Source organism: Osmia lignaria, chromosome 10 (assembly GCF_051020975.1).
Source record: "Osmia lignaria lignaria isolate PbOS001 chromosome 10, iyOsmLign1, whole genome shotgun sequence".
NCBI lineage: Eukaryota > Metazoa > Arthropoda > Insecta > Hymenoptera > Megachilidae > Osmia > Osmia lignaria.
Genome location: NC_135041.1, coordinates 7,527,909 through 7,554,843, shown reverse-complemented (window position 1 = coordinate 7,554,843; position 26,935 = coordinate 7,527,909). Strand labels below are relative to the sequence as shown.

The window sequence follows — 26,935 nt, the reverse complement described above, 5'->3', positions numbered from 1 at the left end:
ATTTGCGATAATAAAATGAAATTTATAAAAATATTTATAGCGTGCCGAGTTTTCTGACACAATATTGATACAGCAAAGAGTTAAACAAGAAATTGCTTCCTCTAGAAAAGTCCAATACTGGAAAATATCAATTTTTACAGGAAACGTATCTAAAGGTTATGAAAAATTTAAATTTTACGATTATTTATTAAATTCCTTCAACTCACCTGCTGCTTTTAACGCTGGACAAGTCTGCGATCGTCCTGTAACAAAGATATGTATATATGAAGTGATAAACTTTGACAATGGAAATGATAATTGTACAGTTTTTTAAAGCATTCTATAGAGTTTTTAAATTGAGTACAATTTTGGACATCGATTGAGAAGATTGGAGAAGTTTAGAGCTGAGCAAGTATAATTTATTGAGCCTAATCTAGCTCCATCACTTAACTTCAAACTAGGTTAGTGGACGCGAACTCATCACCCCTACGAAAGCTTGCGCTTTCAAACTACGAGACGTAATTCAGTTGCTATACTTCCATTCCGAAAATTACTGTACCAACTGGTAATCAACAAAATTAACAGATGAATATTTTATACGTTTTCCTTTCAGTCAATTTTCGATCCTTTTACGAGCGAACTACGCACAGTTCTATCGACAAAATTTTCTATACCCATGTGTTTGAAAATTGTTAACTATCTTTGAATTAGAACACGTGTGCGCACTATGTATTATTGAAACAAAATTGTTAAGCGAAATTGTAGCTGACTTTTTCCTCTTTTTAAATCGAACAACCAGTGCCTGAAAGCTTTATGAAGCCAATATCCCTTGATTATAACAGAGAGTTGAAAGGTTTGCAGATGCTATCGGTACTTTCATTCCATTTCGTTGCATTAATTTACTAAACAATTTTGCATACTAGAATTTCATGACTTGCATTGACCCGTTTTCTGCTACAATAAAAATAACCATGCCCGCTAAAATATACGATTTATGAAATGCACTAAATATTAATTTAATTTCATTTTCTTTATTTTACGAAATTAAATTTATAGACTCATCGGTGACTGGGGCGATGGACGGCTCATTACAAGGTATTACCACTACGATGATCGAGGACCGCGTTATTACTGACTTGCACTACTTCGCCTCGTCTTCGATCAAAGCACAGTCGACTTTAAGTTACAAACGGGGCACAGAAGATCGACGAGTGTTTCGCTGGCTTTTCATTAACGCTCATAGCTTAAACAACTGGTTATTAAATTCTTCGAAACTTTACTTTTTTATTCAATTATTACTTTGCAAACGTTCTGCAACTCACACGTTCCGTGGTGGCTTAATTAAAAATTCAATCGCGTCACCTCCTACGTTCGTTGCTTCTACCTAAATTACTAGTTAATATTATATTTCGAATCATTTCTTCGAACCTCTATTTTTTAATTTAATTATTACTTCGCAAACGTTTTGCACGTTCCACTTAGATTATCCCTTAATTCCATTAATAAGTTAAACAAACGTGTATGACTTAGCATTTACCTGAACTACTGTTCAATCCATCGGACGGGGACAAACGTTTCACGACGTTTAAACGACAGGCTGTTATCGTTGATCGCGATGAAATCTAATTTCATTCAACGTCAAATGACACTAATCATGGAGGTCTGGAGGTTGTAATCGATGAAAACAACGGTGTACGAAAGAACACAGTAATTCTTCGTCCGTCCGACGCCAGTATACCAAACGATTATCTATCGAATTTATCGCTGGCATATCTGGCGCGGTAACTGCACACGTCGTCGTCGTGGCGTATATAATTTATCGTCACTTCGCGTTCCGAAAAATGCCTTTACTGATTCATTCGCAGACGCGTAAAAACCACGCGGCCATACATTACGTCCGTTCAGCCTCTTGTTCCATTTTACGCACACGCAAACAGCTGCATTGCAAAGAGTACTGCCCGTGTTTCTAGCACGAATATTTTCCGTGCGTGTTCTTTTTTTCATACTTTCTCTCACTCTCTCTCTCTCTGTTTCGTTGTATTTTTTGTTACTGATTCCGTTGCATTCTTCGTTGGCCGGTTGTCTCGGCCGTGCGAAAGATAACAAAAGTTTCGAGAAGTCCATTATCACACGGATGACACGAGAGTGAAGGGTTCGAGACGAGTTTAACGGAAGGAAGGATCTCTCTTGTTGTTTCAGTTACTCGTAATTTTCTTTTGTCGAGAAGATGGTAACGTGATATTTCATATACGAAAGGATACGCAATTATATCTGGCACGGTCTCCGGAGGTTTATGGCGTTGCTGCTTTCCACGCCTCGTTTGAAAGATCCGTGGTAAAAGAAAAAAAGCGTACTTTCTGCGGGCTAAATTTTCGCTGGAATACGGCAAACGTGATTCTTAAATGTTATCTCGTCAGTCTCAGCTTTCGTAGCTTGCTGTTTATGTAGAATGTGCTGCAACAAATGAACCGTGTTGCAATTTGAGAGGTTTTGTAACGAGCTTCTTGTAAGACGAGAGCTTTTACGCAACTGAAATTTATTGGCCGTACGATAGAATAGGTTGTAATTTAAATATTTTATTACAAATTTTCATATACATTTATGTATCTAAACATTATTAAATTCATAATTAAATTCTAGCGATTTTTAAGCGAAATACTATAATTTAATTGTGAATTTAATCACGAATTAACTATCGTGGCGTCAGAGATATATGATTGAATTAAAAGGAAACGATGAAAAAAGAAGAAAGAATGTTTCAATGTTTAAATCGCAACTCGGTCGTCGCGAAATACGTAATCATCGTGAAATGCGCTTTAAAATAAATAGCGATTCACCGATGGGAGATACTTGACGGTATCTCGTTGAACCGGTTACGCAAAGCAAGACTTTTCCACGGCACTTTAGACTTCTCCGCTGCACCGAGTATAAAGCTATTTACGTATCCTATTTCCCGCAAAGAGTAATTTTTTCTGTCGTAAATATGACGCGCGCGCGTTTTCAGCTCTCAAAAGACGTTCAAGAAATTCGTGATGCTGCCTTTCATAACGAAGTGGCTGCCACGGGTATCGTTAAGTCTCGCCAGGCAATAAGATTAACGAGCAATTCTTTTTCGAAATGTTAATGCATCAAGGGAATTGCAAATCTCAGCACAATAAATGTACCTTAAACTTTGTTTTCCACGTTTCCTGTTTGCTACTTGGCAATTTGGAACAATTATATAATAACCTTGTTCCTTGTTGACCAGGCAGAGCTCTGAAAAGGAAACGTAATACGAACGAGAGAGAAAGACAAATTTTTCGAATTGTTTTTTATCCCTTGAAACCCCGTATCCGTTTCGATGCAAATTGGACGTTGCAACGTGTGAATAATCGACGAGGTTTTGTCGCAGTTGCAAGGCCCGCGGGGCTGTTCGCTAACAAGATGTCAATGCTTCGTTGCTGGCTGCGCTAGAAACAGAACGCGAAATGAGTTCCAGCCTTTTCTCGTAACCCGTCAATAGGATTACCGGAACGCGATACGTTCCGTGCAGTGGGTCACACAACCTATTAAACGCTGCCTTCAATTGTTTAAAGTTTCCACGAATTCCAACAAAGGACAAAGGAAATGTACACAAAAGGTGGAACTTTGTTGCGCTAATAAAATATCCAACGCGTTTATTAATACATCGAGTGCTATAGGGTCGCCGGTGTCCAGGTCTTCAAACTTGGTACAGTCGAACAATTGAGTCAAAGAAGTATAATGCTAGTAGAATTGCTCATTGTTGCAAGGGTAGCTCAGATGTAGAATACTAAAAGGAAAATTGAATTCATCTTAATAAAGGAACTATAAACGTGCAGTAAGAAAGCGAAACAAAAGATAAAGTGTAAAGTAATAAAGTATTTGATGTTGCTGTTGAAAGAGAAATTCAGAATGTGTAAGAATCAAGAGGCGAGGAGAATTTTCTTCAGCACGTTTCACATTCAATTGTTTCTCTTCTCAAGCACATACATCGCGTCAGCCACTTGAAATTGTTTAAGACTCAAGGGTACGGAATTTCTGGGCCAAACTTATTCCTTTAGGACGGCAAACTTTAAAACCCTTTTTCCCCCAAGCCTATGGTTCCGGACCGAGCAGCAATAAAGTCCGCTATACTGCACAGGCGCTTCATAATTACTAGCTTTAATCTCGCAACATTATTTCTGTCGGAAAATGGGAGGACGAGAAAAAAAGAAACAACATTTTGCTACCGAAGCAAGAGGAAATAAGAGTTATTCATTGCACGGAGTTTCTTTTATTCCCGTTTTAACTTGCATTTGGACCGTACAGTGTTTGCCTAATGAAAAATACCGACGAACCATTTATCTTGATTTCTTGCTACATTTGTCCAAGGTATTAAACAAACCGTGACAGTATCGATTCGATGAAATTCATTAAACGCGTCGGAAATTATATGCTCGGAAAGGTCGTTCAATCTCGTCGAAATGTGTTCGAACTGCAACAAAATGAACGATCCGTTTCGGGTCGCACATGTGCGCCAAGCTTTTTTACGTAAAACGCAACGACGCCGTGGTAAATCACGCCAAACCGACGATTAATTAGGTCAAAATCATTATCAGCCCTCCTCGGTTGTTTAATGATCTCGACCCGAAGCGGTTCAACTTGAATTACCGACGCCACGATACAATTCGTTGTCGCATCTCGCAGATATCCGCTTGCATGTACGCACACTGTCATCCTGTTCAAACTGGAATGCATCGTTCGAGATAATACGTCAACGAGATCGGGTTGAAACGATGCAGAATGCATGAAACACGAGGAAGATACGAACACCGTTCAAGATACGAGCCAATGCGCGATTAAATCTTCCAATTTTCTTTACCGCCACTTACTCTTCCGTCTCTGTTATCTTAGAATAAATTTCACTGCATTGGAGGATCTTCAGCTGTGTCACTGTTGTATGAATTCGTTTATACAGAAAGAACTAGAATAGAATAAATTAAAAATCTTCGTCGTATGCCGTTGTAATTTATAGTTTTTATGTAGATAATTTAGCTTGATCAACCTCCCGCAAACATTATTAAATTCCGATGTTTTATAAAGATACTTAAATTATAGCTTCTAGAGCTAGCTCTATGAGAAAATCTGTTATTCTAACGAAAAAGCGTTCTTCTATTAATTTTAAAGGACCGAAGGTTTGATTTTGGAGATAGTGGGAATGAGGAAAGGATGAATAGGAATTCTTGGATATTACTAGGGTTCAGAGGGTCAAGCGTATAATTCAGGTTTGGCGAGTAAGGAATTCAAGGGTCATACGGGTAATTGTGTACAGGAGATAGAACAGCTAGAAGCAGAATTTGGAGTTAACTTATTTTAACCTAACCTGAACGTTAAAATATTTGCTATCCTATGACGATATCCAGCAAAATCATAAATCAATCTTCAGTAATAAATAATCCCACAATCCTTCAATAACTAATGATACATCCTTACCAATCATCTTCGATTCTCGACCTTGTTACTCATCCTTTATTGACCACTAAATTCTAGATAACTCCAACTTCACTATTTTCCGACTCATTCGCACCACTTTTTTCTCACACCCTCATAGAATATTTGGAACCGTCTTAGAATGAGTAATTACACACGTCACGCGAACATACTGTCTCTTCTGCTCAAAGTTATGAACCTTATTGAATATAATAAACAACAATACCAACGGAATACAACAGCTCCTGAATTGTTCGTTGTTTTGTAAAACAGCTTTGTCTTTTCAAGAATACCATCATTTGGTTTTAACTGGCGGTAAAATAAAATGACGCTTCGTTGATGCATTCGACGCCTTCCGGGCACTCTCATTACTGATTCAATTTCACGCTGGACGTATCGATGAATAATTTTTCCGCTGGTATCCGTGCGCGCGGCCTAAATCGTCGTTGCTCGTTTTTGTCTGGTTGGTTTTACCGCATCCGTGGATCGTTCGCGTCGCGTTAATCGGCCGGAATTTTTTTAGCGAAGCGGGATCGCTCGTATCGTTCGTCACGAAGCGTTCGCCGAGCGATCCGTTCAATTTCTGTTGAGCGTAATAATGGCCGCTCGGTACGCGTTTTCGCGACAAACGATCCACCCGCTACCTCGTGAAACGACCGATACAAACGTCACGATCGAACAAAAGACGCGAGTAAATAGCTGAATCGGTGCATGTGCTCAACGGATTTACGCTAATCGCTCGTCTGCATTAACGAAAGTGTTTCGGTTATTGTTTCGCGCAATCCGTAATCGAGCGTATTCGTCCAGGATGATCGGTTGTTTTTACTCGTATTAAAGCGGATCATCGATGAAATACCACGCGAGTTCAACTGTACTCACAGCTGTTTCCAGACGTACCTTAACAAAACGGTATTAATGAAGCGAATCGTTTGTAATTTTATGAGTTTAATAAAATGATGTTTTACTGCACAAGGTAACAATTTAATGGAGATAATAAAGTATTAGGTGTACAAATTAATTCGGCACCTTTAACCTTACCCCTTCTTAATTACTATTTTAAATTTAAATATTTTCCCACGCTTCTGTGTATTTGAAAAGTGGCGCCAGAATATAATAACAATAAAAATTACTTCAAAAACTAAAGTTACCACGACTTTTTGAAAGTAAACCTTCAATTAAAAAATAGTAAAATTATATAATTGATTTGTACACACAATACTTTATTATTTCTAGGAAAGTCATACGCTTTCTGGTTAATACCACTCGTTTCTTGACTTCAAACGAGCTGTAACGTTCTTCCACGGCCAAGGGAATTAGAAGGTAATAACTAGATCGGTACGCAAGAACAAATGGTCCCGAACAAGGGTGAAAAGGGGACGGAGGGAGGGGGTTAAGGCCGTTGTTTCGAGCTGAACTCCGTCCGGGAATGAGTACGTTCTAAACCAGGCCACGGTTGCATTCCGCTCCGCACCGCGCCGCGCCGGGGCAAAATGTACGCGAATCTGCGGTTTCGGTCACGGGAAGGTTGCTGTGTGTAGGTGGCAGTGGGTGCTCGAGCGAGGGACAAGTCGGTGCCGGGTTCCCGACAACTTGAACAACTTCACAATGGCGGCTACCTTTGCGCGGAATAAACTTCCGCCGCGTAACTTTAAAATTGATGATCTCGCCGGTGTACACGTAAGTGTATCCACAGTACTTCCACCGTCTACCTTTATCGTGGCTTGGAGAGATGCTGCCTGCGCGAAGAATTTATTCTCGAAGACCGTTTAGAAGCACGGTAATTATGTTTCTGGAAGGAAGAGAAACGTTTCCCTATCACGCACCAATGACATTTGAATATTACGGTGAAACTTGCTACCGGAAAGTTGCGTTTAACCTGAAATTAGTCTACGTTTCGCTAAAGCTTTAGAAAATCCTGAGAAAATGCTGCATATTTAATTTCGCACTTATCAATATCGCATGTGTTGCAGAATCAAGGGTTCCCGGAAAATCTCAGCCGAGATCTTCTGATTGACGCGAACCGAATCAACACCGCATCGAACGGCAATCCCGACAACAGGATTGGTAGCGTGTCTAACGATATCGGAGGAATGCAGGTGTAGCAGTGCAGGTAGAGAGTGACTCCGGGAAATATATAGGGCGTTTGCAGGCAGATAGCGCACAAGCAAGAGAGGCAGCTAATGAAGATGTTTGTCAATACTGGCGCGTTACCGTATGCCGTAACTGTTTCTCTCTCTCTCTCTCTCTGTTTCTCTATACCCATGTTTGCCGTCTATATCGTCTTTCCTCTGACACGTATCCGTGTAGCCGTGTGTACAGGTAAGAGCGTTTGTTCGCGTGTGTATACACTCGCAGACAGGCCAGCGAGCGGGTCGAGCATGGTTCGGTATAGACGCACATAGGTTCTTCGTTAACCCGATGGTGCTTAAGCTCGCTGGAGTAGGCAAGACGTGCTTCGTTACAGTTAATATCGAGTTATAACCGAATCATACCGCGTTGCACCGAGTTAAATCTTACTTAGGCGAGTCTGACGTTACTCACCGACAATTATCCCGGGTCTCGTGGCAAATTTGGGACACGAGGACACAGGAACGACAGACACCGTGAAACTTTCTGTCCACCCGTGAGTGCAACCTTCGTTTCTCTTCGTTTCACTTTGCTTTTGTATTCGTTACTGAGGCATCTTTTATTGAAAATACTACATATCTGTTTTTTGAGGGTTTTTTTTTCACGAACAATTGAACGCAATGTTTGCATAATGTTCTGAATATTTTGGAGCGAAATTTACACAGGAAATTTATTCTCTTATGTAGATGCAAAAGAGTGTAACTGACGGTGAAATGAAACGGTACAGAGCGTTTTTGTTGAAAGTAGGGTAGATAGATTTTCCAGCGAGAAGGAAAATACAGATACAGACACCGCTCGTGACGGTGAAGTTTACGAACACCGACTAAGTCGTCCAATTGTCCACATTCGGAAAGGAGATTAAAGGACGTAGCTGAGTAACGAGCGAAAAGCCGTGCTATTTAACGAGCCCTTAATTCACGGACTTTGCTGCTTTCCTCTCAACTTTTCCCTTGCGCAAAGCAAAACAGTCTCATCGAATTCAACGAAGCTTGTAAAGTTTCGATCTCGATACCTTCGTGCTGATAAAACAAAGTACGTCTCTCTTTTTCTATCCGAATAATTTTATTTTTTAAACTCATTTTTAACAAACCGACGAGCCGTAAAAGGTATTTTAAAAATCCCCAGTATTTTCCATGGGAAACACAGATTTTCATCGTTGGAATATTAAAAGTTCGTTAATTAAACAGCGCATTTTTAAAATGGAACAATGTATAAACGGAAAAATAGAATTTAATGTCAGTTTCGACTGGCAGCTCGGTGACAAAAAACCGATTTTATGTATTTCAAATAATACGCGATTTTCCGAGGGCAAATCGGGAAATTTACATACACCGAAACGAACATCGACGATGCGAAAGCATAACAATGCAGTGAAAGGATTGTACGGTGCTGTAAATCAGTCTGTTTTCCGAGCACACCGTGTCGAAACGCCGTAGGTAGATCTCACTATATTCCGTGTGGACTACTTAACGCGTATCCTCGAGATGATTTATGAACGTAAATTCACCTCCTATACTAAACAATGTGTAAGTAATTATATCTGACCTCTAATAACGAATTAAAAACAGTCCACTGCATCTTATATTTTAAGTTGATGATTTTTTTTAAAGACTTAACAAATTCTTTGTCTCACGACAAATTTGAAAAATGCTAACAGTACCGATTGCATTCGAAGTGAATATCAATGAAAAATCTATAATGGAAGATTACGATGATGATATAACAAGCATAAAATCAGAAATTCGAATGAATCATCCTGTACAAGTTAACAGAATCTCGTGAAATTGAATTCTCATCGTTTGTTCGACGCGTTGGTCGCGTAAAGAACGTACGGGAGGCAATAACGACGACATTAGCGGGAATCAAGCGCGCAAACAGCAGGATGGAACGGTAGTCGCGATGCAAAGAGGTAATGGTCATAATCCTGTTACCAATTCCATTTGTCGAAACAAACGAACTTCGACCGTTATGTGCCGTCCTCCTGCGTATCTATACCATTGTCACTAATACAGTTTCTATTTCCCCTTCGAACTGGACCGGGTCTATTGTTGATAATTAGAATGTACCATCAGAGTTCAGTAACCTTTCGCATCAAAACGGATACTGAACGGCAACGTAATATCGGATTATTCGGGAAACTCGTAACGTTCGCGATAATCTTTGATATTAAATTTAATATTTTATTAGAAAATCAACGTTTCGATACGTTGGTGAAAGATTAAAAGAATTGATTGAACACTCTTCGTATTAATCCAACGTATTGGATTCGGAAAAGACAGGATTTATGTGGATTAAGCGAAATGATAGGGATCGTGGTAACTAAGGTAAAAGTGTGTACATTGTCCCAGAACAAGCCATAAAGTTTAGTATAGATGGGTGTGTACTCGCACGCGGTCGTGCCATCATTTCCTAGAATAGAATCATTTTCGATGCTATTATCCAGAGTATAGCCGCACTGCAGTTCAACAGATAGACACAATGGCGATGTTTGCACCGTACGGACATGCATAGCTAGGTGAGTAGATTAGTCTGATAGGTGGTGCAGGCTAGGACTGCCTGGCCACGATATGCTTACTAGATTGATAATACCGGCATGCTGGGGATCGAACAGTCGATAGATAAGTAGAAGCTCTCCCCTATAGACGATGCTCTACCCGGCCATATACCACGATGCATCTAATTGCTCGTAAATGACGGATCGCGATGTCAGATCGAACAGTCGATTCGATCTCCCTTACTCCTCTATCCTCTCTATTCCTGTCACTATCCATCGATATCCTTCTACAAATCACAGTACAATATTTTCTGCGTAAAATTACTGTGTAAGATTTTTGAGAAAGTTTAATCCTTCCATTTAAGGGGATCGTACACGGTAAATAAAGATACTTTTGAAAATTATTGTAAAGCAACTAATTTAACGTAAAATTTTTCTGTTTTATAATGCATAAATTGTCAGTATTGCAGAAGATATAAAATAATTTTGGTAATTTTGTGGCTGGTATACACAATTTTGAAGCAGCCGCCTTTATAAAAACGTTGTCGTGGAGTTGACAATAAATTGGCCTTACACTTTTTCTGACACAAAGAAACCAAACAAATTTAGAAACTACATATGATTTCTATTACAGCATGTAGGGAAATGAATAAATTTGAAAAATAGCAAACATACGAAAAAATACTTCGAAATTTCAATCTTTCAAAGAAATTAAATAAAATTAAATCATTTTCATTAATCAAAAAACGACCGCCTTAAGTGAATAAGATAAAATTGACGTTAGGTCAATTTACTTATATTTGAGAGAAGAAAAATTCCAGAATATTTGGAATAATAATTTTCAATGTTTTCTTCGGTAGTTTTCTAAATTGGCAACCTCTTTTCTTCGATCCTCGACCTCTGATAAACGCGATCGATCCAATCCATTAGCAGCAACGCTAGCAGAAGTAGAACGTTTGTAAAATAAGGCTGTCCTTCCGTCGAGCATCGCCGATTTCAGTCTCGAGTCTCTTTTTTTTTTTATTTTTCCAAGGGTCTCTTTTTTCCCAACACGGGGGACACTTTTCCATCACTCTGCAGCTGACCTACTTTTGGATCCACGAGTAGAGCTTCCACGTTTACACAGAGATCGAAGATCGTCAAAGAGTATCAGGGAAATCCCAAGATTTGTAATCCAGATGGATGGACACGCAGATAGACGGATCGATCGAAAGAGCATACAAAGGAAACGCGTTGAAAATCAAAAGAAAAGAGTGATATAAACTCTTAAGTAACATGGTCAGATTTGATCCTATAGCTGCACTTCAATCACCAGGATGTAACAGTTTTACTCGATATACTGAGAACAACGTTATGCATGAAATGACCCGATATATCTGAGCACCGTCCGTACAGGATTATTCAGCTCGATATTCCTTTCAGTCGTTGGTCAGAGGAAAATCTCAATATCCAATCTGTAAGTTACCGCATAAATTTCCATCGACAATAAACGTTCTATAATAGGTGCATCCAGAAAGGTATATTCCTTTTCGTATCACGTATTCACTATCGCAAATCTACGAAGTGGTACATACTTTACGGTCATCCATGGATTCGAACAAAGTTTGGACGGGTAGGAAAACAACGCTTCTAAATTTCGCTTATAGCCCCTAAATTCTGGCGGACGCGGTTTTATCAGGCATTAATTCCGTCGATGGCGGGCTGTCGCACTCTTCTCGTTGCCCGCTCCGTTTGCAACATATTGCAAATCCATTACGGGTGGCAAGCTTCGGCTCGTAAAGTTTATCGCGTTATCCATGGTCAGGGGTGCTCGAAACGCAGGCGCAATATTCCTGTCGTAGAGTGCATTTCTATGCAGCCGTTTGCCATAAAAGTGAAAAACTCCGCTTTCAAAGTATCCGTAAAAATTCCACGACCGTTATGTAGTTCACTCGCGATGACTCCCGATCGGCCATCGTTTTGTTTCGTTTCCGGAATGATGTTGCTCGTTTACGTGGAATCACGGAAACGTAATTTATGTGACGGACTATTATTGTACTCTTCTGAGGTTACGATTAAATAGATTATGAGATAAAAACATTCGATGTTAAGTTACAATATTAAAATTTCGATTTTCAAGTAAACAAAATAATTGAAGAGTTGTACTTATATAATTGGAGAAAAAGGTGCTTCGAATTCGTGCAAATATCTGTTGGACGCTTTAGTAGAATACACTAGCGTTCGATTTTCATTCGAAACTCATACATGGTGGGTCATTTGTATCGCCGGCACGTAAGGCGCGATCGATCGATGAATTTGATTGATGTATCGGAAGATTATGACCGCTTTATGCGTTTGTCGTCGTGGCGGGCATCGAATTTCCAGATCCTTCACGGTGTATCCTTGCGGTCTTGCGAATCGAATCCATCTATCAAGTTCAGCCGTCGCGACTGATGCTTAAGGGCGGTTTGTAGCCGGTTTAGAACAAGATACGTTGATTGAATAGCGGTTGATGTACGAGCGCTGATATCGAAAAAGACCATATCGTTTTAGCGCAAAAAAGCTCCCGGATAAATAACCTTTAACGAGCACCACCCCTGGGATACGTAGCGTCTTTTAATTCACCGTGCTACGTTACGGGAATTTCGTTGCCAGTTTGTCCGTACTTTTTACCCAATCAGGCGAATCCATGGCCTTAAGTCACCGAATAAAATACGGCGGCCACTCGATTTCCTACCCTTTCAATTATGTCCAGTACTGCGGTGAAAAATTCGCCAACGAACGGTGAATGTACGGAAGCACGAGATCGAAGAGAACGTTCGGTTTCGATACAGGGGAGGGATACTATGTTCCTGGTAATTAGCGAGCAATGTTTACGAAAAAGTTGAAACCGAGCGGAGTTCAGTAATTGAAATTGTTTGAACGCTCGATGCTTTCCATCGTTGTAGCCACGTGCTCGCGCTGTTTGTTTTTCTGTGCGTGTTTATTACGTTTCGAAAGGGGAGGCTTGAATTTTGTATCAGCGTATCGTTGTCAGAAGAAGTCAGAGGAACATCGGTTCGAATTAATTTAATGTGATTGCAATCATCGATCATTCAAAAATTAATATACTCGAGTAATCGTAAAGCCAAAACAAAGAGAAGATAATTTTTATTTATGATTCTACTCATTGAGTAATCAGTTTTTTTTTTTTTTTTAAAAGGAACAACTTAAAATTTTTTGTGCAGAATATGTTGTATTAGTGATTAATAATTTCTTATCGCATCTGGCGATGATTCGATATTCACATTGATTCGAGATGGAGCAGTCCAATTACGTCGCCGCGCCTAAGTCTGATTAATTTCGTTACTTAATATCTGCCACTCTACTTCGCGAATTAAATTCGGTCCCAATGAAACTTTGTCCCTCGTTCCTGGATTTCGCATCGCTCACCGTCGAATACAGCAATAAATTATTTGAAAACAGATTTTATACCGTATCGAAATACCAGTTATTATACCTTCGTTTTAAGAAAAGTTCCATTTGTATTTTACACATGGTTCAATTAATTTTCGAAAAACTTTTCATTAATTTTACCATATTATAATTGTATTACAAAATTATATGGAAGATGAATAAATCAGATTGCTATTAATTTGAGCAAATTTCCATAACTTTACCACTCATTAATTAATATTAAGGTAATTAATTTATGATCGTTCATGAAACCAGGCATAATTTATAGACTGAAAATAAAATTTCCAGTTATCCGAAAGTAGTAGCGTTAAAAGCTAATTCTGATTAGGTTCTACAATGAAACGTCTAGTTCATTTCTGGATAATATGTACTTTTCAATTTTCATTATTTGAAATATTACGAAGTAAGAAAGGATACAGCAGTGCTTCAGCAAATGAAGTACATCACCGAAGAAAAATTGCATAAGAAAATTAGACCGTAAGTAGGATGATCAATAAGAAAATAAAAAAATTATCCACAAATCTCCAGAGCTTTATAAATACCCGTCATAACTTCACGTCTCCTAGCTTCTTCAACTTCACTGAAGCACAACTTGATTCAATCTTCCATGAAATACTTTAATCAGATAAATGGTATCTAACAAGTTATTTTTTAATATTCTTGAAAATCCGTACCATCGCATGTCTGATTAAACCCAGCTATTTCCACTATGGTAATTAATGATTTTAGCTAGTCATCCTTATTTTATTCAAGACTTGAGAAAATCTTGATTTCCAGCTGGTAAAATTAGTTCTGAATATTCTTGAAAATCTGTAATATCAGATGTCCCGACAAGTGCTTCAATCTTATCAGTCGGAATTCACGATTCGATACTGAAAATATCTCTACATGGAGCGGAATTTGGAAGCACGAACGACTTTCGCCGTCAACGCAGGCGTTGACGCCCAAGCGTCCTGTTACCAGGGTGGAGAGCATGCATTATCCTTTGTTCCGGGATAGAGCACGAGGCTCTTGTCCTCCGACCGGCACGAAACGGTACATACGTCATTGTCCAACGGCCGTTCTGCGGTGGTAATTGTCATTTGATCCCGCTAACTCCCGGTATATATGTAGCATTCGCGGTTCTCCTAGCCTGCCTCCGAGACATTCATCATTTACAGATAATTGCCTCAACTTGCCTTGCGCGACACACGGACCCTACTGAGACATCCTTCGCTGTTCATCCAGGGAAATGTACTGGGTGTTTCGTGTAACTTCAACTGAAACACTTGTAACATCATCTCAAATACCTCTGCAACCCTTCATCGTACGAACAAATGTCCAGATATTACACCATCTTTGAGGATACGAATAATGGTAAAAAGCTCCCCTAAGAACTTTTATCTTTTAGAGATTTTAAATTGATCTACATTTACTTCATTTTTAAGTTGAATTGTATATAAACATCCTGTATGTTTTTAGTATGCGATCGTTAAATAGAATGTAAGACGAGTCAGGCACTGAAAAAGCAATGGCAATCCACTTTTTGGACATCTTCGTTGCGCAACGTTGACAAATTAGCCGGGAAGGAAAGGAAGATGATGTCAGACAGATCCGGGGATGAAACGATGTCGTGTTTTATAGATTATTCATGGTAGGAATCTCGTAAGTCGTTTCGTTGCGTTTGCAATATTTCCCCGCGTTGTAATATTCACGGTACGAGAGTGGAGCTTTGTTGGGAAATTTCTGAGTGCAAGCTACAGCCATTTCAGAATATTAGACCGGCGCGGCGTTGAAGGATCCGTCGATGGCCCAAACAGGTCCGACTTCGTAACCCGGTCAAACAATCTGATAAACCGACTTTTTTCCGTCTGTACCAAATGAAAAGTACAGGAAGTATTGTTTATCTAATCTAGGTCAAAGTGAAAACGATCATATACAGGGTGTTAAAAAATAGCCTGAAGACCTCTACATCGCTGGATAGATCACAAAAGATCGAAGTGAAAATTTCTGTAACATTTTTCGATGGGATTAGTAGTTTGGTCACATTTCGTTGTTGAAAATTGAAAAATTCAACTTCGATTTTTCGTGATCTATCCAGCGGTGTAGAGGTCTTTAGGGTATCTTTAACACCCTGTATAGTGTAGTATCTTCTAATAAAAATTATTGACACGATATTATTTTTGATAAAAGTGCGATTTTCATTAAATGCAAAGGTATATTTGTGGGCTGCTGCACAAGCTGTATGCTATACGTTACACGTTACACCCTACAACCTACACCCTTCACCGTATAACAAACACGCTACACCCTATGTTCCACGCACTACACGTGTAAACCCTTGTTGTACAGAATAAAATAATTACGCATAGAAATCGAAATAAACAGGATTTAGATTAAACCGAATTAACGGAATGAAGTGGACATTTCGGAAATGATTGATATCGAGCATTGAATTTAAGCTCTTTGAAATTCATTAAAATAATACAAAGCAACACACACGTTGCATATTTGTGTTCGATATAATTACAAATCCACGTTCTTTATGAAATTTGTATGCTAAAATCATGAAATTATATATGATTGTTAAATTGGCGCTGAAACCGCATTCAAATCGCGCAAATTAATTAGTTCCATCACAAGAAACACATGTAAATGCTTATTCAATTTAATTTATGACGAAGAATCTCTCGCTTTGAATGAAAATAATGTCACTGTCGTAGAAAGATGCGACGATACACGAATCCTATTAATCATTCGAGGGTCCGGTACCCAAGAAATGCATTTTTTCAAATCTTTTACGCGTCACACAGTGGTGGTGGTTAAGATGGATCGTTTTCTAGAAAAATTTAACCCCTCGGACGTTTCTTGACTCGGACAAGTGATAAATGCTTTGGTCCAGAGTGCAGGTAGTTAAAAATATCTTGAATATTTATCTTGGTTGAATCAGTGGTTAAAGAGACTTTAACATGGTATACACCTTCTGTGTACAAAGCAACAATGAAATTCAGATATAATTATCAGGATTTTCATGTGCAAGTATTCGTTATAACTTAAACATTATAACGATTTGCTCCAAACACAACAAAGTTTGCATATTTAGTTAATTAATTCATAGTTACATAGATAAATAAGCCGTACATTATTCATACCGAACCGAACCATCGCCGGCTATGTTTTATTATTCAAAATCGAACCAACAACTTTGTTGTTAGCCTTGTCTATTCTCTACTTGTCTGCTCTACTAGAACACTATAATTTCGTTGTGCTCAATAGATTCGTACGTCAGTCGTGCATACAAAACACGAACGAGGAATCTCTGAAATTCTGATTCTGATTTTTAATATATCCGTCTCCTTTGAATAATTCTGAATATTGCAGATTTCTGTTCATATATTTGTCTGATGTTATTCGTTTTTATTTGGAAGAGAGTTCACGTTGTTACTCAAAGTTAGAGAGCTTGTTGGAGACAATACGGGGGTTGCTTTCAGTTGTATCGCATTAGAGTCGACTTTCAAATCTTCTTTGTCCTCGTGGAAACGCTTAAATCAGCGAAATGTTTCTGCGCGAAACAGAGCTTGATCCGTATAAGCTGCTCGCGAGAGTTAATGTCCTTCAGCTGGAGTTTCTCGTAATGTTAAGAATTACAATGCGTGCCGGGTTTATTCGTAATGCCAGAGTAATTTCTTTTCCACTTCTTACGCCTCTTTGTCGTTCAACTTATTCACGAGTAGATGAAATTCAACGGAGATCCAAAGCAGTTAACGTCTGAACGACTTAAAGGATTTCTTTGACGCGACATCGAGCAAGGGAAATTTCAGACTTTGACACTAAGTAACCGAATAACAAGAGATTTATACTTTTGCATCCTTTGGAAGACTTTCAAGTGTGAATGAAATCAAATGTACAATTCAAAAGTTTTCAATACACAGTTATACAGAAACGTTTATCGTTTCTTTTAATAGTTTCATTTTAACCATTCAATCCAATTACTATCTGTTGATCGCTTGATCAGTGGTGTTTCCCAATTATCTCATTTATATTAGAGTTTAGATCATCCGATGGATGGAATGTAACGCGAACAATTAGCGTTGGTAGCAATTCGATAAGCTATCAAAGATAATTACGGCATCGAGGGTCGTAGCTGCGGATGCCACTATAGCATACATCTCGCAGGATCTGGCTTATGAGATGTCGGACATCCGTGCCAATTTCGACTAGAGATGCAAGCATTTCGGTGAGGAGTTCGATTTGATCGTTTGGCATTTCTAGTATTAACCCTGCATTTAGGTCTTGAACGATAGCTATGCGTGTTTCCATGGAAACAGCCCGGTGTGTTCTGCATTTTTTATTATCAGATATCTTATCTAATAGCTAACACCTGAAATCTAACATAATTCCATTTAATAATTTTTTTTTTCAATTTGTAGTATATGAAATTATTTTCATCAATCGCCTCTAAGTTAATGCATTTCACATCAGCTATCCTTAGACTTACACCTTCCCTTTGCTTTTTGAATATTTCATCAAACGTGAAGCACCATCTTTACACAGTCGTGCACACAGGCCAGAGTTAACTAATTTTCCAGCAAAGTCGCGACCCGTATTTCCTAGCTGGCAAATCGTCTCGTTTAATCTCGAACGGTAGTCGTTGTCGCGCGTTGTGTTCCCCTCGCGAAACACGACGTCCGTTGTGTTCGAGAAGTTATTAAAGCCGAAGAACCTCGGAGATTCCCCTCCGTCAACGGTCTATTTCATAAAGCTGTTAATTAAGGACAAGGTCCACGGTCACGTCGCGCGTTAACCGGAATATCTTGAAACGCCTTATGAATATTTAACGTTCGGCTACAGGAAGATGTTGATAATTATTTCAAAACTTGTTACCCACCATTTATCGTTTATGGCTGCTCCGTGCTCGTCCTTCGTGTTCGACGCGTTAATTCGTTTCAGAATTTCAGCAAGCAACCCCATCGGGTTAAAGGATTTCACCAGAACGGGGGGAAAAACGTTTCTGGATCCGACGACAGTTCTGTCGACGTTCAAAATATGGACCTATCGTCTCTAAAGTATGCTGCAAAATCGCAGACAGCGGAGATAAATCGAGTGCATCGTTTAAAATGGATTTAAGGCAAGGAATCGAAGAGTGTGCAGTTTTATTATTTTTCCGTTCGAACGTCCGGTGATTAATTTACTGATTTCCAGGATTAAAATTAGTGAAAGCATTAATGTTAAATTGTAAACCTCCTGTGGATCCCAGTTTCCGTATTCATTTATAATCTCTGCCGCGTACTGTGCGGCGATGATGAGAATAATACGCATAGAACTAAATTAATTAATGAATCCATGCAGAAATAATTATTTAGCGAGTAACAGTAGCCCATGATCAATGAATTAATTGATCCCGTGTACTTCATCAGTAGAATATTCATATATCTAGTCAGACGTGCAGCGCTGTAGGGAAACATAGAAAACTGTGCGGGTACTACTTAAAATTCCAATGATGAGGATTATTAATTGACTGATTAATTTTCAAATTTATCCCTGTATAAAAATATATAATTGGCTCTGTACTGCAAATAATATTAATCTCAGTATATTGTATCTATCAGCAAATGTTCCTCGCCAATTAACGGATCGGATCTTTCAACAAATTTGATCGTCGCGATAATTTTTCGCTTATCCAGCCGGGGAAATTGTTATCGCTGTCTCTGGAGCGGCCAAGGAATCCTCTGTCAGTCGTGTCCAATTTAATTTTATGTTTATTTCATGACCGCGGCTGAGGTTGCAGGCTCGGGGAAAAAACGAGCACGGAGAAATCAACGGTAATATAATCGCAGTAACGCGAAAGGAAACCAAGCGTAATTGTATAAGAAGAGATCTTCAGCGTTTTTGTAACCAGCGCCTCGTTGTAATTGCGATAGTAACTTTAAGGGATTTTGAATTTATACTTTGAGAACGAACGCCGTCTGATCTATCCTGTTTCATATAAAAATGTGAAATACTTCGCACTGCAACAGTCTAACGCAGATTGATGGCAATAGCAGATTGGTTCGATATTAAACACTATACCCCATTACTGATTGCCAGTCAGTGTCTCGAGCTCAGTCTTGCTATATCACAGCAACAAGAGGAGCAGCAAGGGATGTAGAGAAGCGACATCACTAGAGCACAGATCTAAAATCCACAAAAGTGGAATTTAGAGGCCTGCTCTCATCTGGGAGTGTCTGGGACCCATCGAAAACAAAGCCTTTTACATCTGTAGTCACCGATTGCGTTGAAACTTCATTTGGCGCGGAACTAGCTCGCGACCGGCTAGCGGATACGAGGGTAAACGCGCGTTAAATAGTCGAATAACAGCCGCTCGTCGCGTTAATTGTAATGTTGTCAGCTTAACAGACGGTTACGCACGATCTCGTGATAAACAACCGCTTAGTCGTGGCTCATTAAACTTATCCGCTTCAGATTTTGTCCACGAATATTGAACGGTCAGTCGAATCCTGAATTTCCTCCAGTTTCCCCCTGCTTCGTATCCAGTTTTGCTTAACCTTCTCCGATTGAAAATTGGCTATTAATTTCCTACAACTTGGTCCAAAGGGTTGTTCCATTGCGTCCTAAGCTTTACAACGCACGCAACATAATATAGCTTTGAAAGGATGTAATTATAAACTCGTGGAACTACTTGTTTTCGAGAGTTTACACGTTCTGACGAGTTTATATTATTAATTTTATAAATTTTTCAATGAAATCTCCTGTAAAATTGTTGAACCCTTCTATAACAACTAGGAACGTAAGTTCTTTAAGCTTTTTGATCCTCTTCTGTTAACAACCTACCACTATTATAATGTATATTGATACGATTAGATAAAAGTAATTACAATAAGAGGCATTGCAGGAAGTTCTGGAAAATTTTACAAAGTTGCATAGTACTGGTCGGTAAGAATATTGAACTTTCTACTTATGTTATCCGGGTCAATTGGTCCGGACCAATTTGACGATCAATTCTCGAAATAGCTCAACGGAATGTAGCCGCCATTAAAAGTAAAGGCATTCGTTTCTATTTTACACGGTTCGATCGCTAGTATTTTAAAGTAACCCCTATAACGATGCTTTTAGATTGGAATGATAATAAATTCCGTTGATTTCAGCGTAATATGTCAGGCGTTGCATTATGGATGAGTTACAGTGATGGACTGATTGGAAAACGATCAAATAGCTTCTGATGAACCTAAAATTTGACCGAACTCTTTCCCAAATGTAATTCTCGTCGTTACGTTTAGTTAAATAACCCTACAAGTTCATATTTAATTGTAAAAAAAATTTCAGTTTCTTCACGCGTGTAATCACAGGAAGTTTCTCAACAACGACCCATCTGTTCGTAAAGAAAGAAAGTAAGATTCGACAAGTTGCTTCGCGGTGGAATCAAGTTTCAAAACTTGCAAAATTTCATCGCTACGGTGTTCGAGGAAATCCTTGGAAAACTTGAAGATTGAAATTCTGTCTCTCGCGTTGTTTGGAAGGTATCGAGGTCGTTGGAAACGGTGACATATGAGTTCACGCTGTAGCGCCAGCCAATTCAAACACGCCTTCAAATATCACCGGACACGGTCCACGGTTGTTTACACTTTGGCTAAAACTCGAAATGTTTCTTGCTGGTGTCACGTATCCTGATGACGTGGCAGCGAAAACTGTACGTCGATACATTGTTCTGTCATCTAATCCACACCAGATGGTCGACACCTTTGCTGAAGAATTTATTTTCATCCTTTAGTTCAGATGCTAGATCAACGGTCGCGAACGTAAAAAGCGTATCGATGTAAACGCAGGAACAAGATCAAGGCGATTGTTTCAAATTTAAAGGAACGGAGTAGCAGACAGAAAAGTGGAATCACAACGGCGCTAAATATGCGAGGAAACGTGATTTGAATGGCGAGTCGGGTCGCCTTTCAAGAGAATAATTCTCGCGGAACGATCCTCGACAAGTTGAAGAGGATACAACATTTCGGGTCTGGTGAGTCGGCAGAGAAGAAATTCGTTGCTGAAGACGAAGGTAACTCGGAAGAAAGGAAAACAAGCTGGTTTTGTCTTTGTCTACGGCCCAACGGACAGGCAATAACAGCGTTTTTAATTCGACTAACGAATTTTGCTTCAGTTATTTATTCAGGATTCCATGAAGATTAAAGAGCTTGTTAGATGACGGCGACCTCTTCCTTCTAGTGCAGCAGCAGTAATGAAATTGAAGAAACAATGCAGTCTCCTTTGTGCGTGAATCAAAGTGGTAATCAAAATGAACGCAAGAAACTTTTGTGTTCTGAAAAGAAACTAATTTCCTTTCTTTGAGGTAAATTGATATTCTTTTTTTTCTACAGCCTTTTGAATCTAATGCGAGAAGATGCGAGAAGAAACGTGTTGGCTCTTAATTCTCTAAATTACGTTCTTATTTACTTGTGACATGTATATATTGTGCCAACGAAGTTTGACGAAATCGAAGAATTTCCTGAAAGACGAAGCCCTCTGCGTAACGTGCACGAGCTCGAGATACTTCAAACATTTGCAAGAGTGAAGTATATTGTCAAGAAAGAAAGCTCGCAAGCTTTGAAACGTTGCAGAATTCACGCGCCACGAAAGAAGCATTCATTTCGTCGCATTGTCAAGAAAATAGCGGTTTCCAACGTTAACAACTTGCCATACCTTGCGTGGTTCATAAATCCTCGAAAAGTGTCGAAAAAGGAAAGAAAAAAATAAAAAGATAAACTGACCGAGTTACGCGTCCTTGTGCCGAGTGTACAGCTCGTTTGTTTTAAAAGAGTCCTTAGTAAATCACTGGGCGAACATTAACAAACTTGTAAATCCGCTGTACTCGGCCTCTCTGGAGAATGCTAATTGATGCATTAGAGATTGAACACCGTTCGATAAACTCGTATTCAGTGAAATACGGTGCTATTGGCTATTTAAATGCATTCAGTATAAAACAATTGCAACTAAGTTGCTATTTACAAAGCTGGTGTACATCTGAGGAATACATTAGAAAATTTTAGGGTAACACTAGATATAAACGTTAGATGATTTGATAAGAAAAACTTGGAACTCCGTGCGTCGCCGACCTTCTGGACGAATTCTTGGTGTCTTTTGGAGAAAGTTAATGAAGAGAATAATTTCTAATTTTATATTGAATTCATAAGCGAGTAGATTGTAATTTATTTTATCGTTTATAATTTTCCGTACACAACGCAATTTCGAATCTTCCTTGTGAGTGTACTTTCTGGAATAGCGGCGAAATCAAACAGACGTCACTAAAATTCATTAAACAGAGTATGCGTAATAACGCAGCGGAAAACAAATATCAATTGTTCGTTCATTTAAAGCGTCACGTTTTCATGGAACTGTGAACGCGATATCAACGCAGGCAAAGCGTTATTTGTTGTTATCAACAAATCATTGTAACTCGTATTTCCTGATATACCATTTATTGCGTCTAGAAAGTGTAAGGGAAAATCCCGTAAAAAATCTACCAAATCCCTTCTACAACATATATGTGTTATTTTCGTTAACCCCCTTAAATGTACCGTAACATTTCGAAACACAAGGTTGAAACATCAGATTAAAAAATAAATTCTCAACATTTTTAAAAATCCATTTCGTAGATTGTCGGACCAATCCCGGTTCTTTCCACTGCGGCACTCGTGCCGAGGGTGTTACTAGGTTTCAGAGACGCGGGTCCAACGATCAAACAATTTTAATTTAAACATTCCTAGCTCGACGGAAAAGAGGAGCAAGGTAAGCTCCGCAGACGTGGACGAAGCTCGTTGAAAAAGCATCAAATTTCAGCGAACGACGCGAAGGATCTCAGAGTACCAGGTCCCGACGGAACGTATTCTCCAGCAGGATCTCCTTCTACGACCGAGTAAAATCGATTATGCCCCAAGCTAGAGCATGGTCGGACACTCGTTCCGGGACAAACAAAAAAGTCACCGAACCGACATCGCCGACTGGGCTCCTGTCTCTCTGATATGCAAACGTAAGCTTCGCTCAGGTACACGTACACTGCTGCTCAAAAGCTCTTCGTTCCATATGTAGGGCATGGAAACAAAAAAAATTAAAGAACTAAATCGCTAATTACTAATTGTAATTAGGACACGTGTAGACAATTGTAAGAATTACAATTCTAATTGTGAATCACATACGAATAACGAAGAAGCAATAAATATTATTTACTTATATTTTGCATTCTCTATTTAATACAGGATGCAAATTTTTTAAATCTTACCGCAGTCTTTGACATCTATCTCTGTACTTACAAAATTTAAGTAGTAAAAATCAATATATATTCTGTCTGACCTATGATTAAATACTTTTGAACGTTAGTGTACGTGCAATAAGAAGGTTTAGCCAGATGTAGGATTATCGCTGCATCGTCGCAAAGATCTTCAGGTACATCTATAAGTGTAGTTCCGAAAACGGTTGCTTCGGCGCCGAACAGAGCCACGGGAGGGTAGTTCCAGTCCGAAAGAGGGAACGAAACGACGAACGAGGACGATGAAGAGAAAAGGGGGAGTGTACGGGTTTCGCCCGAATGCATCGATAGCACTGTGCCCCAGTTCTTCGTTTCTCCCTCTTTTTCTATCCTCTCACCCGTTTCTCACCCTTCGACCGTCGCCCACCCTCTTTGCCAACCTACGCTCCTCCTGTTCCTCCCTCTTCGTCTTACCACCGGTCCACCGTATCGTTCCAGCTTGTCTTTTCTGTTTCCCTCCAGCCACGCGGATTTATAGACAGCCTTATCGCTACATCCGCACCTCGATAGACTTACGACGATACGAACGCAATTTTCAAAATCCTTAGAGATACGTATCGTGAATGATTCAAAGTATTTTATACCTGGAAATTCATTTTTCATTCGTTAATCCGTCATTTCTAGCACGTGTGTTTTCAAACGTTATCGACAGGCTTTCGATAGATTTGAAATAATTAAGAGAAAAATAGATAAATCATTGAATATACGATAGTTCGATTTTGATAACAGAAGTCCAGATACAATGTGCCACAGCCATCTTCGTTTCGGCAGCTTTGAAATTCAAATAACTTTCGTCAGACCCACCCTCGGCGAACTCATTTTACCCATATTGCGTTTCCTCGTCGACTTATAGCGTAATTTGCATTGTGCCGGCCTGGTTGCTCGACCCTCGGTTATCAACAATACAACGAAGACACGAATCCCGTTGAACCGTTGAAAGCGTTCTCTCGAATCAAAGCGAGAAGTTCGCGCTTACTCCGTGCAACGCCCTCCAACAAGAATCCCTACAACTGTTCTCAAGACAAGACCCACTTCCCTGTTTTCACCGAACGATTAAGGAATCCCGGTCACTCTTTTTATTGATGTACCACCAAATCGATCCTCGAGCATCCTCCGTGTCAGCTGATCAAACACAATACCATATATCCAACCGATCACAATGAATTAATAGCATTCGTGATTAAAGCGTAGATCATTCGACGAACGCGAATACAGAGTGATTGATTACGGGATCGATGAACGATTAGTTTCTTGTTATGGCTGCTCGGTAATCTCTGTCACGTTATTATGCACTTCGATTAAGTGAAACCTATACAATCTTGGTTTATCGTGAAATGGAAAGGATGTCTTATATTGAAACTTGTAGTAAAATATTTGAATTTCTTTCTTAATTATTATTTACAATCGTTAAGAGTCTTAAGTCTAATTAATGACAGGTTATGATTATCTGATTATATTAATTTGTTGAATTATTGTAATAATAATTCTTCGATTCTGTAAGCTTTCCAACCTTGATTATTCGAAAGCGAATCGAGATTCGATGATCTCGGTACACGTTTGAACGAGAAAATCAAATAACCAACCACGAAAATAACTCGTCCACTCAAACAGATCGATTTGGCTGATTTTAATTAGCGTCACTCGTTAGCATCGCGATGAACGCGCGTGGCCTCGTAATGAGCGTCAACGGCTCGATCGTTGCTGATCCGGAAACGATACCGAAATGAAAACTCGCCCTACACGCGGATATAAAGGAGCACCACTCTCGGTAATTGGGAGCGATTTGCATGCCGTGGGTCGCGAATGCATCCAGCTTGGATCGATGCTTGTCACGGCTGGTCTCGAGCCGATCTTAAGGTCGCGTGCAAGCTTTTCCGGCCTCTCTTCCGGGACGACATCATTTGCATACGCCTTTAAATAAACGCAAAGTGCAATTGCGATTTTCATAACGCAGCCAGATGCTACCTTGCCCTCTTAGTTGAAGAATAATTTTTTTTTTCTTCTAGAGACAAGTATTTTAATCGCTCAAATAGATATGCATTAAGGTGATTGATCAAAGAAATTATCCGCTTTTGCATTGCATATAGGCTTTTCTTTTATCTTCAGGAACATTTTAATACCGCCACTCGAGACAGTTTGGTACTTCGATTTGAAAGTTATGTCGAAGCTATGGGATAATTAGGTATCTGACTGCTCGATGTTAGCCTTTCTGTCTAGGAAAGGTCGAGTGCATTTACAAAGAGAATCGTGAATTGTTGGAACAGAGTGTTTTTAATTAGACGAGTTCAGTTTACTGAATAACGTATGGGAATGAAATTGAAAAGCTCGATTTTTCTCCGTTTGGAAAGAGCTATTATTTGATGGGCAAAGCTGAAAGCAGAGTTTAAACTAAAGCCTGGATAACATTTAGACTTCATTTTCTTCTATACAAAAATGATACCCCATTTGTACGAAGCAATTTTCGATAAAATCGATATTTACGAAGTCATTCGTGTGGATTCTATCGCGTGACCTACTTTCTACATATTCTCGTTCTCACCCTTCAAGATATTCTTGAATAGGTACGAAAACGCAGATAACAATGTTGAAAACTTTCTACTCTTCAGGAGTTATCAAAGTGAAATATTCAACTGGGTACAGAAAACACGAGCTAAGCGGTCTCAAAAGCATCAATTTAATCACTATGGAATCCTAAAGCAGTGCTCGACCAACCGTGAAGCTTAACAAGAGCAATTAAAGAGCCACTATTTCCGGCATCGTTTCACACGGCCGGTGGCAAGATCGGAAACTGGAACGTTTCGAAAATCGTATGCAATTTGTCTCTGTTCTTCGACGAGCAAGCTGTACAGAAATCCGTGTCCCGAATCGAACGAATCTCCATAATTCGCACGGTGCTGTCTCTTTTATTCTCGTCCTCGGTTAACTCCAATTCGATTTGTCACACCTAAATGCTTTTGTATCTTGTAAATACCGTAAATATTTTTGTAAAAGATAACGTTTACATGCCCGGAATCGATACACCTCGTATAAACTCGATATATACGAGCTTACGGTTGTAGAAGGATAAAGATCCCATCTGATCAACGATTCCCTGTTTGACTAGCGTAACCTATTTCTCAGCCAGTCTGGAAGCGTTTCATCGCGAGGTAGAAAGGTAAAAG

The 26,935-nt window shown here is 39.3% G+C and overlaps 1 protein-coding gene across 5 annotated transcripts in view; it reads right to left on the bottom strand.

Annotated features, from left to right (window-relative positions):
• Positions 1-26,935, bottom strand: part of Ten-a (Teneurin-a transmembrane protein) — a 449,881-nt gene that overhangs the window by 327,446 nt on the left and 95,500 nt on the right. For 4 of the 5 annotated variants that reach the window (XM_034339675.2, XM_034339673.2, XM_034339676.2 and 1 more), the window contains exon 2: positions 207-242. The exons of the other annotated variant lie outside the window; for it this stretch is intronic. The gene's annotated coding sequence lies outside the window, so the exon portion shown is untranslated. The remainder of the gene's footprint in view (positions 1-206; positions 243-26,935) is intronic. 5 annotated transcript variants of the gene reach the window in all.